At 41.1% G+C, this 10859-nt stretch overlaps 1 long non-coding RNA gene across 1 annotated transcript; it reads left to right on the top strand.

The window, feature by feature from the left end:
• Positions 1-4108: 4108 nt before the first annotated feature.
• LOC131901751 (uncharacterized) lies at positions 4109-10529 on the top strand. The gene is made up of 2 exons (XR_009376873.1): positions 4109-4646; positions 10367-10529. It is a non-coding gene; the product is annotated as an uncharacterized LOC131901751 (long non-coding RNA).
• Positions 10530-10859: the final 330 nt, after the last annotated feature.

Genomic DNA, 10859 nt, shown 5'->3' with positions numbered 1-10859 from the left:
CTAAGCAGAGTTGAACTAGATATGGCCCGTGTGTGTAAGATGCACAGTTCTTTTGTTCTGAGCAAGCTCACTGTTCTGGCCCTATAGGAAACACAGTAGAGTAGAAGAGTGCTCTTTTCTCAAAAGCAGAGTGTGTTTCTTGTAAGGCGAGCTAGTGTTTGTTTCCCAGTCCTAAATGGAGTTGAATCACATGCAGTTTCTAGTCCTACCAGCAAGAGTTGTTTTCTGGTAAGAAGAGTCACTATTGTGCTCCCATTGCCATACACAGTACAAATAGCACTCACGTCTGTTCCGAGCAAGTACAGTGTATTGGACTGAAGAGGAGCTACTGTTCTTTTCAGTTTCCTAAGCTGAGTTGAACTAGATGTGGCCCGTGTGTGTAGGAAGCACAGTTCTTTTGTTCTGAGCAAGCTCACTGTTCTGGCCCTCTGGGAAACTCAGTAGAGTAGAAGAGTGCTCTTTTCTCAAAAGCAGAGTGTGTTTCTTGTAAGGCGAGCTAATGTTTTTTTCCCTGTCGTTAATGGAGTTGAATCACATGCAGTTTCTGGTGCTACGAGCAAGGGTTGTTTTCTGGTAAGAAGAGTCACTATTGTGCTCCCATTGCCATACACAGTGCAAATAGCACTGGCGTCTGTTCCCAGCAAGTACAGTGTATTGGACTGAAGAGGAGCTACTGTTCTTGTCAGTTTCCTAAGCAGAGTTGAACTAGATATGGCCCGTGTGTGCAGGAAGCACAGTTCTTTTGTTCTGAGCAAGCTCACTGTTCTAGCCCTATAGGAAACACAGTAGAGTAGAAGAGTGCTCTTTTCTCAAAAGCAGAGTGTGTTTCTTGTAAGGCGAGCTAGCGTTTGTTTCCCAGTCCTAAATGGAGTTGAATCACATGCAGTTTCTGGTCCTACGACCAAGAGTTGTTTTCTGGTAAGAAGAGTCACTATTGCGCTCCCATTGCCATACACAGTGCAAATAGCACTCACGTCTGTTCCCAGCAAGTACAGTGTATTGGACTGAAGAGGAGCTACTGTTCTTGTCAGTTTCCTAAGCAGAGTTGAACTAGATATGGCCCCTGTGTGTAGGAAGCACAGTTCTTTTGTTCTGAGCAAGCTCACTGTTCTGGCCCTATAGGAAACACAGTAGAGTAGAAGAGTGCTCTTTTCTCAAAAGCAGAGTGTGTTTCTTGTAAGGCGAGCTTGTGTTTGTTTCCCAGTCCTAAATGGAGTTGAATCACATGCAGTTTCTGGTCCTACGAGCAAGAGTTGTTTTCTGGTAAGAAGAGTCACTATTGTGCTCCCATTGCCATACACAGTGCAAATAGCACTCGCGTCTGTTCCCAGCAAGTACAGTGTATTGGACTGAAGAGGAAGTACTGTTCTTGTCAGTTTCCTAAGCAGAGTTGAACTAGATATGGCCCGTGTGTGTAGGAAGCACAGTTCTTTTGTTCTGAGCAAGCTCACTGTTCTGGCCCTATAGGAAACACAGTAGAGTAGAAGAGTGCTCTTTTCTCAAAAGCAGAGTGTGTTTCTTGTAAGGCGAGCTAGCGTTTGTTTCCCAGTCCTAAATGGAGTTGAATCACATGCAGTTTCTGGTGCTACGAGCAAGGGTTGTTTTCTTGTAAGAACAGTCACTATTGTGCTACCATTGCCATACACAGTGCAAATAGCACTCACGTCTGTTCCGAGCAAGTACAGTGTATTGGACTGAAGAGGAGCTACTGTTCTTTTCAGTTTTTTAAGCTGAGTTGAACTAGATGTGGCCCGTGTGTGTAGGAAGCACAGTTCTTTTGTTCTGAGCAAGCTCACTGTTCTGGCCCTGTGGGAAACTCAGTAGAGTAGAAGAGTGCTCTTTTCTCAAAAGCAGAGTGTGTTTCTTGTAAGGCGAGCTAGTGTTTGTTTCCCAGTCCTAAATGGAGTTGAATCACATGCAGTTTCTGGTCCTACGAGCAAGAGTTGTTTTCTGGTAAGAAGAGTCACTATTGCGCTCCCTTTGCCATACACAGTGCAAATAGCACTCACGTCTGTTCCCAGCAAGTACAGTGTATTGGACTGAAGAGGAGCTAATGTTCTTGTCAGATTCCTAAGCAGAGTTGAACTAGATATGGCCCGTGTGTGTAGGATGCACAGTTCTTTTGTTCTGAGCAAGCTCACTGTTCTGGCCCTCTAGGAAACACAGTAGAGTAGAAGAGTGCTCTTTTCTCAAAAGCAGAGTGTGTTTCTTGTAAGGCGAGCTAGCGTTTGTTTCCCAGTCATAAATGGAGTTGAATCACATGCAGTTTCTGGTCCTACGAGCAAGAGTTGTTTTCTGGTAAGAAGAGTGAATGTTGCGCTCCATTGCCATACACTGTGCAAATAACACTCACGTCTGTTCCCAGCAAATACAGTGTATTGGACTGAAGAGTAGCTACTGTTCTGGTCAGTTTCCTAAGCAGAGTTGAACTAGATATGGCCCGTGTGTGTAGGAAGCACAGATCTTTTGTTCTGAGCAAGCTCACTGTTCTGGCCCTATAGGAAACACAGTAGAGTAGAAGAGTGCTCTTTTCTCAAAAGCAGAGTGTGTTTCTTGTAAGGCGAGCTATTATTTGTTTCCCAGTCCTAAATGGAGTTGAATCACATGCAGTTTCTGGTCCTACGAGCAAGAGTTGTTTTCTCGTAAGAAGAGTGAATATTGATCTCCATTGCCATACACTGTGCAAATAGCACTCACGTCTGTTCCCAGCAAGTACAGTGTATTGGACTGAAGAGGAGCAACTGTTCTTGTCAGTTTCCTAAGCAGAATTGAACTAGATAAGACCCGTGTGTGTAGGAAGCACAGTTCGTTTGTTCTGAGCAAGCTCACTGTTCTGGCCCTATAAGAAACACAGTAGAGTAGAAGAGTGCTCTTTTCTCAAAAGCAGAGTGTGTTTCTTGTAAGGCGAGCTAGCATTTGTTTCCCAGTCCTAAATGGAGTTGAATCACATGCAGGTTCTGGTCCTATGAGCAAGAGTTGTTTTCTGGTAAGAAGAGTCACTATTGTGCTCCCATTGCCATACACAGTGGAAATAGCACTCGCTTCTGTTCCCAGCAAGTACAGTGTATTGGACTGAAGAGGAGCTACTGGTCTGGTCAGTTTCCTAAGCAGAGTTGAACTAGATATGGCCCGTGTGTGTAGGAAGCACAATTCTTTTGTTCTTAGCAAGCTCACTGCTCTGGCCCTATAGGAAACACAGTAGAGTAGAAGAGTGCTCTTTTCTCAAAAGCAGAGTGTGTTTCTTGTAAGGCGAGCTAGCGTTTGTTTCCCAATCCTAAATGGAGTTGAATCACATGCAGTTTCTGGTCCTACGAGCAAGAGTTGTTTTCTGGTAAGAAGAGTCACTATTGTGCTCCCATTGCCATACACAGTGCAAATAGCACTCACGTCTGTGCCCAGCAAGTACAGTGTATTGGACTGAAGCGGAGCTACTGTTCTTGTCAGTTTCCTAAGCAGAGCTGAACTAGATATGGCCCGTGTGTGCAGGAAGCACAGTTCTTTTGTTCTGAGCAAGCTCACTGTTCTAGCCCTATAGGAAACACAGTAGAGTAGAAGAGTGCTCTTTTCTCAAAAGCAGAGTGTGTTTCTTGTAAGGTGAGCTAGTGTTTGTTTCCCAGTCCTAAATGGAGTTGAATCACATGCAGTTTCTGGTCCTACGAGCAAGAGTTGTTTTCTGGTAAGAAGAGTCACTATTGTGCTTTCATTGCCATACACAGTGCAAATAGCACTCACGTCTGTTCCCAGCAAGTACAGTGTATTGGACTGAAGAAGAGCTACTGTTCTTGTCGGTTTCCTAAGCAGAGTTGAACTAGATATGGCCCGTGTGTGTAGGAAGCACAGTTCTTTTGTTCTGAGCAAGCTCACTGTTCTGGCCCTATAAGAAACACAGTAGAGTAGAAGAGTGCTCTTTTCTCAAAAGCAGAGTGTGTTTCTTGTAAGGCGAGCTAGCGTTTGTTTCCCAGTCCTAAATGGAGATGAATCACTGAAAGGACCAAGCAGATGCCATAACTGGCTGCTCAGTCTTCTCTCAGAGATCAGGCCTCAATTTCAGTTTCCTGAGACTTGAGCAAGCAGTTTCTGGGAGGACCATGAACAAAAGACATAGTCCTTGCAGTAGCTCCCTTTCTGCATGTACTCTGACTGCTCAAAGTTCAGCCACATGTTTACTTTCTGGGGCCCCTCACCAACTTAGAGTTATGTGCAGTACGTGCTTGGCCAGCCAGCCCCCATGGTGGCTCAAGGACAAAGCCTGGGACTTGTGCTGGACTGCCCCCAAAGCAATAAATTGTAACCACCAACCAGTAAAAGAGAACAGAGATAGAAATAAACCAATCCGAGTTGCACCCGTGCAAAACTCCCCCACCCACCCTGAAGGGCTTGTGGATTTTGCCTTTAAAAAGCTAGCCACACAAAGAAAAAGCAAGTTCCTCCTGGCCTCACGACTACGAGTGAGTGCTTTGGATCGAGCTTCCCTGCCCGCGGCTTGTAAACAAACAGAAATAAACCATGCTGTTGCATTCTGAACCTAAGGTCTGTGGTGAAGTCTTTGGGGTCCCTATCTGGGCATAACATTTGGTGTGTTGGCCGGGAACCCCAGAGACCCCACCAGGACCCTCAAGTGTCCAGAGGTTTATTGACATCTACCGGTAAGAGCGCTCTCTGTTTGTCTGTGTCTGTCATGTTACTGTTGTTTTGTACCAGTCGATCAATTTGTACTTTGCAGGCTCGATTTGTACTTTGCAGGCTCTCACTGGGACCGACGTGTCTGGACAGTGATCCTGGAAGGGAAAGAGAGACGTCTCATTCCCTGATTTGGGCAAGAGACCTCTTGGTCTCGAGCCATTTGAGGCCACCTCAGAGGTGACCATTTGGTTTAAGAGCATCTTTGGATATCTTCCCCCACGGTGGTGGGAGGAAGTGCCACTTTGTATTTTGTCCGGGGAATTTGTCAGAGCCATTTTGTGGGGTTTTTTTTGTATGTTTTGTTGTGATCATTGTTACTTTACTCTCTCCTTCTCTTCCAAGAAAAAAAAAGGTGCATGTCTGACTGACAGGGATGTGGAAGCCCCTGATGTCTGTTTGATCAAGGACAGAGATCCTTGAGTCTGGATTGTTTTTGGTGTGATTGAGCCTGGAGGGTCACTCCCCCCAGAGCACATCAGGTTGTCATTGTTCTTGGAGCTTTGTTGGTTGTCTTGTTGGGGCAAAGTCTTTCGTGTGCCCTTGGTCTTGTGTGTAATGTGTTAATTGTTCTCATTGTTGACTTGACTGTGACGGACGCTATGGGACAGTTCCCTTCTTCTCCACTATACCTTTGCCTAGCCCACTGAAAGGATGTGTGAGCCACAATAGAGGGAACTGGGTCCCCCACCCCTACTCCCCGACTAAACTGAGATAAACAGGTAGCTCCTGCCAGGTGGGGCTTGCATTCTGCAAGAGGGGCTTGCTGGCTGTGAATGAGGCCATCGTCTCGGTGCTAATGTACCGGTACTTGGATTGTCTGTGTAAATGTTATTTGTTTCTGTCTACTAACCTCCCTTATTTTCCTAGAGGAAGAGGAGGAGAGAGAGGCATAGCAAAGGCCACCTCCCTCCCTCCGTAGCTCCCTTGCTATCAGGACTGCAGCCAGCTGGCTGCTCTTAGGAGGGTGGGGGTGCGTGCTCTCGGTACAGGCGGGCAAAGACGGGAGCTCTGGACAGGGCAATGGGGACTGCCTGCAATTGACAAAAACTGTGTGAACACTGAGCAGAGAATCTGACTTTAGTCAGAGGAGTTAACAAAAACTCTTTTTAGGAACACTGGCAGTCAAGGACACGCTCTATGCCCACTGCTCCCCCTCCCTCCCTTTACTGTGATAACTTCAAGATCTCTTCTGCTGGCCAGCAGCTTCTCTTGTTAACCCTTCTCTGTCCTGCTATTGCTTGAAAAGAAATGTTAAATTACCAGTTCAAGACACTGGGAAAATTATGCTTTTGTTTCCACAGGAAATATAAAAATTTACATGGTGTGAAACCTCAATAACCCCCCTTCCTCTATCCCCTACAGACAAAGAGGAGCCTAAACCAGGATTCCTAAGTGTAGATAAGAAGTTAGACCCCTTTTTCCCAGGTGGCTTTATCAGCTACAGAAACTTAGAAAAACAGAGTCAGAATATATGGCCATCTGGTAGAGGCTAAGTGGTCATAAAACATCCCAAACTTCTGGAACCCCGGAGACAGCTCCTAAAACTCCTAGACATGGTTGTTTAACTAGCCTCACAAAGAAAGGGTGCGCTCCTTCCAATCTCCCTGCTGTGCGTGAGAGATTTGGAACAAGCCCCCTGCCGCGGCTTGTAAACTTTGACTTCATCTGAATAAACCTTGCTTTTTGCATTCTGTACCTAAGTCTCCCAATGGCTTCTTTGGGGGCGAACTGGGCATAACAATGGGTTTTGGTCATTTGAGTTCAGTGGGTTACAAATACTTGCCATCATTTAAGAGAATTGGTTTCAAATTATTGTTGGTTAAGATAAAATATAATATTTTTATAAAAATATGAAGGTTTGAGATATGAGGATAAAAGTTTAAATAAATGAATTTTTTTGGTTTGAGAAAGCAGTTTAAGATATAAAAATTTAAAGGCTTAAGCGTGTCATGAGGATTTAAATATATGATATTTTGGGTCTAAATAAATAATTTGAGATATAAAAATATAGAACTTTAAAGTTTAACTTTAAAGTTTAAATAAATTATAAGATTTAAATAAAGTTTATATAGGATATAAGATATGTAAGTTTGTAAAAATTCTCTTGTTAGATCTGTGCTAAGAAATCTTTAGGTGTTTGCTAAGTTAAATATATGCTAATGGTAGCCCTGTATAAGTTTGTAAAATAGATCTATAGAGTTCCTTTAAGAATATAAGCTTGCAAGAAGAATCTAAGGTAGTCCTAAGACATGTAGTAATAAGCTTGTAAGAAGTAAAGATGCTAGTTGTAAATGTAAGTTTAAATAAGAAATAAGATGGAATGAACATAAAAAATATGATAAGTATATAAAAAGTAATAAGAAATATATTTGCTAAAGTAGTTCTATAGTTTCCTTAAGGAATATAAATAAGTAGATGTTAATATGTTATATATGAGTTTGTAAAATGTTGAATGTGAGTCTAAATGCTTTGCAAGGAAAAAAATGTTATATATGAGTTTGTAAAATGTAAATGTTAAATGTGAATCTATTCTTAATATATATGGTTGAAAGAACCTGAGACACAGAAGGAAGTGTCCTAGTAGACTGCAAAGTAGTCAGTCTGAGTAGTTTTCAAAAGTTCCAGAAGCCGCTAAGAAGCTAAGAATGGCGGACGCCAGAACCAGCACAAGGCATCCGCAGCTGAGATCCGTAAAAAATCGACACAACACAGAAAAACCTGAGCTAACATCAAAAACGGTGCGGTTTAGAATACTACTGTACCTAAAAAGGTCTCTGGCTTAAGAATAAGTTCAGAGACGCTTGTTTGAACAAAAATTGTTAACTGCAAAAAGTTTTGGTTAAAAAAACATCTCTTCATATTTTGAAGTGAAAGCCTAATACCAGAATTTATTTCTTGTTTGAACTTTTTGAACTTAAAATGAGATAAAACTACAGAAAGATTTTGGTTCTGGATTTCTTCATATTTGGAAGGCTAGTACCAGAATTTATCATTTGAATTTAGGACTTAATGAACTGAACAATAGATTTCATTGCAATGGGACAATTTTGAGTTTACTTACAGTAATGACCCAGAAACTGTTTTCTGGGACTGGTTTTGTTACAAATGGAACTGTTTAAATGGAAAAGTTTGGGTTTTCTAATTAGGCTTGAGATTTTGTTTAAAAAAAATTATAAAGAAAAGGGGGAGAGTTAATATTCCTTAGTCTAATTTCAAAAGTTGTTTGAGTGGATTAATGTCATGTTTTTGTTAGTAAGAAATGCAAATGGGGTATACTAAGAGACTACTTTTAAAGTGTAAAGAGTTTTATTCTTTTGGATGTTTTGCTAAGTTTTCAAAGTGTTAATGGTTAGATTGAGAAGATTGCTTTTCAATATGGGTTTATAGGAATTGTATAAGTTTGGGTTCCTCTAACTAGGTTTGAGATTTTGTTTAAAATATTATAAAGAAAAGGAGGAATTATGAGATTGAATTATATTTGCAGAAACCTATTGATATTAATGCACCCTGGTTTTATGGAGTTAAGGAAATATTTAAATTTGATATGAATACATTGAAGTTTTTCCTATGTTCTGTTAGCAAGAAAATTCAAATGATTGAGTTAAAGTTATAAGACGGAGAAAATTGTTAACTATATTTAGCACCATATATGCTAATTCAAATGGTTCTGTTAAGAGTTTGCTTTCAGTTGTAAGATTGAGAGAATTATGACTATATATAGCAATATTTATATTAACCTGTTAATGGTAATGATGAAGCTAAGGGATTCTTTAAATTTATAGTCACCTTAAGAGTTTTTGATTTAGAAAGGGCTTGAGGCAGCTAAGACTGCTGTAGTCACCTTAGACCTAATTCAAAAGAGAAATGCCATCTTTATCATCATCTACTCCCATACTGGGAGATGTAACAGCTATGGAGATTGCTGTAAGCCATTAATAGTTATTTTTTTATATATTAAGAAAGGGGGACCTATGGGAGCCCGTTCTCGGGTTCCTCATGGCTTTACCCAGCAGGTCCACATAGAGGATGATTAGACCACGGGCCTAAGTGCAGGTGTCTGGGATGGTCTGCACTTGGCTGTGCTGGGGGAGGAGGTCTTTTGCTCCACCCCTTGGCTTCTCTATAAAAACTCTGGGGAACTGTGGGGATGGTTGGGTAAATGCCTCACAGTTATTAGAATACGTAAAAGCAAGATATAAAGGTCTGAGGATAAAAAAGGCTTAAATAATGATTTAAAACAAATGACTTGAGATATATAAAAAAAAATGAAACATGTTTCAGATTTCTTTGTCTTGCTATTCTGCTGTTACATTGAGACTCCAAAGGATCATAGTTATAAAAATGTCTGTCTACTCTACAGGTATGAATGAAAAATATGGCCACATGTATGTTTGATTTTGAATGTCTGAGTTTGCATGTCCTTTATGTTAAGGAATACAAGTTAATACTAGTCATCTGGCTATTCAGATACTAGTTTAAAACATAAACTGTTCTATTTAAATAAAAAAAAAACTAAGAGGTATATTTGACTAATATATCTATAGGAGAACAAATTGGCCTGGTTATTGTTACCAAACTTAGAGATATTTTCAAGATTAGGCCTAGATTTGTTTGGCTCAGATACATTTAATAGATAATGGTTCTCAAACCTGTCAAAGATCTGATGAATATGGCATTTACATTATTTGATAAAAAGCTTACTATAGCAAACAGAGACTCCGAGCTCCCCAGCGCCTAGAAATGACTCCCAAGGTCTCCAAAGAAGATATGGAACAATGACAAGAAGATACCACCTGAATTGCGGACAACACCGACCACTGGGCAAGACGCTCTGACTCAACACCTGCTGCCAGGGATCTGGCATAGAAGAATGGACAAATGAGACACTGACAAGATAAAGTCAGTCTTTCTCCTCCACAGGGAGAATTTCACATTATGGGCCCAGCAGCCAAGACTGATGCTGTCCTAACACCTGTCCTGCCAACACTATGAAGACTATAGGAGCCTGGGACGATGGCAGTCTGGGTTATGGATAGTCTCTGTTGTTTTTAAATAGATTTAAAAGTCTGCACTCAGGTAGAATTTATCCTTCTCAGATCTTTGATAACATTGATGACTGGGCTAGCTATACCTTTGTCAGCTTAATAATTGTTTGATCAATGGATTAATTAACTAAAGAGAATAAAAAAATAAAGCTAATGAGGAGAATAAAGCTGGAAAATGGAAGGCTGAGAGACACTGCCAGCCGCCACGATGACAAACAACATATGAAGATGCCGGTAAGCCACGAGCCACATGGCAAGGTATAGATTTATAAAAATGGATTAATTTAAGCTATAAGAACAGTTAGCAAGAAGCCTGCCATGGCCATATAGTTTGCAAGCAATATAAGTCTCTATGTTTACTTGGTCGGGTCTGAGCGGCTGTGGGACTGGCAGATGAAAGAGATTGGTTCTGACTATGGGCCAGGCAGGAAAACTCTAGCTACAAGTCTCTTTAAAAAAGATAAACAGATTCTAAATATAGATTTACAGATGCTTTTCATTGGGCCAAAGAAATTTCAGTTCAATATGGGTTTCAGGGCAAATTGATAATACTACAATTACTAAGACTATGGGTCTAAAAGTTCCAAATAAGTTTGTAAGTTTTAACTCCTGTTCCTAGTTTATATCTGTCTCAACAGGTTTCCACTTGGCTGACAGATACATCCAAGCATCATTTGCTGGTGACATCCTACTGCAAATGACTGTGAGCCCTGAACTTGCTGAAAGCTGATATGGACCAATTCAGCCGATATGCATACCATCTCTTCAGCTGGTCAATAAAACATTCCCTTTTGTCTTTGATTAACATTCTGGCTTTCCAGGGCCCTGACAACAACATCCCAATGTCAGCAGGAAGTAATTACAGAAGAGAAAACATCGTCCTTGTTCCCCCCCCTGGAATGTTAGATCAAAAGGGAATTTCTTGTTATAGGGAACCTGAGATAAAGTTCCAAGTTTCTTGAGGATAAGAAACTCTGTCAGCCATCACAAGGCTTTTGGCCCTTGTGCTTCTGCTAATTATTGTTGGCTCTTATATTACTGATGTCTTAAACTGAGGATGCTAGAATTCCAATATCCACCTCTGAACCCATGACACACTTGAAGATGGCAAAAACTGAATAAGGGAAAGCT

This window comes from Peromyscus eremicus, unplaced genomic scaffold, assembly GCF_949786415.1.
Source record: "Peromyscus eremicus unplaced genomic scaffold, PerEre_H2_v1 PerEre#2#unplaced_274, whole genome shotgun sequence".
Classification (NCBI taxonomy): domain Eukaryota; kingdom Metazoa; phylum Chordata; class Mammalia; order Rodentia; family Cricetidae; genus Peromyscus; species Peromyscus eremicus.
Note: the sequence above shows the minus strand (reverse complement) of the source record. Positions and strands in the feature narration are given on the sequence as shown.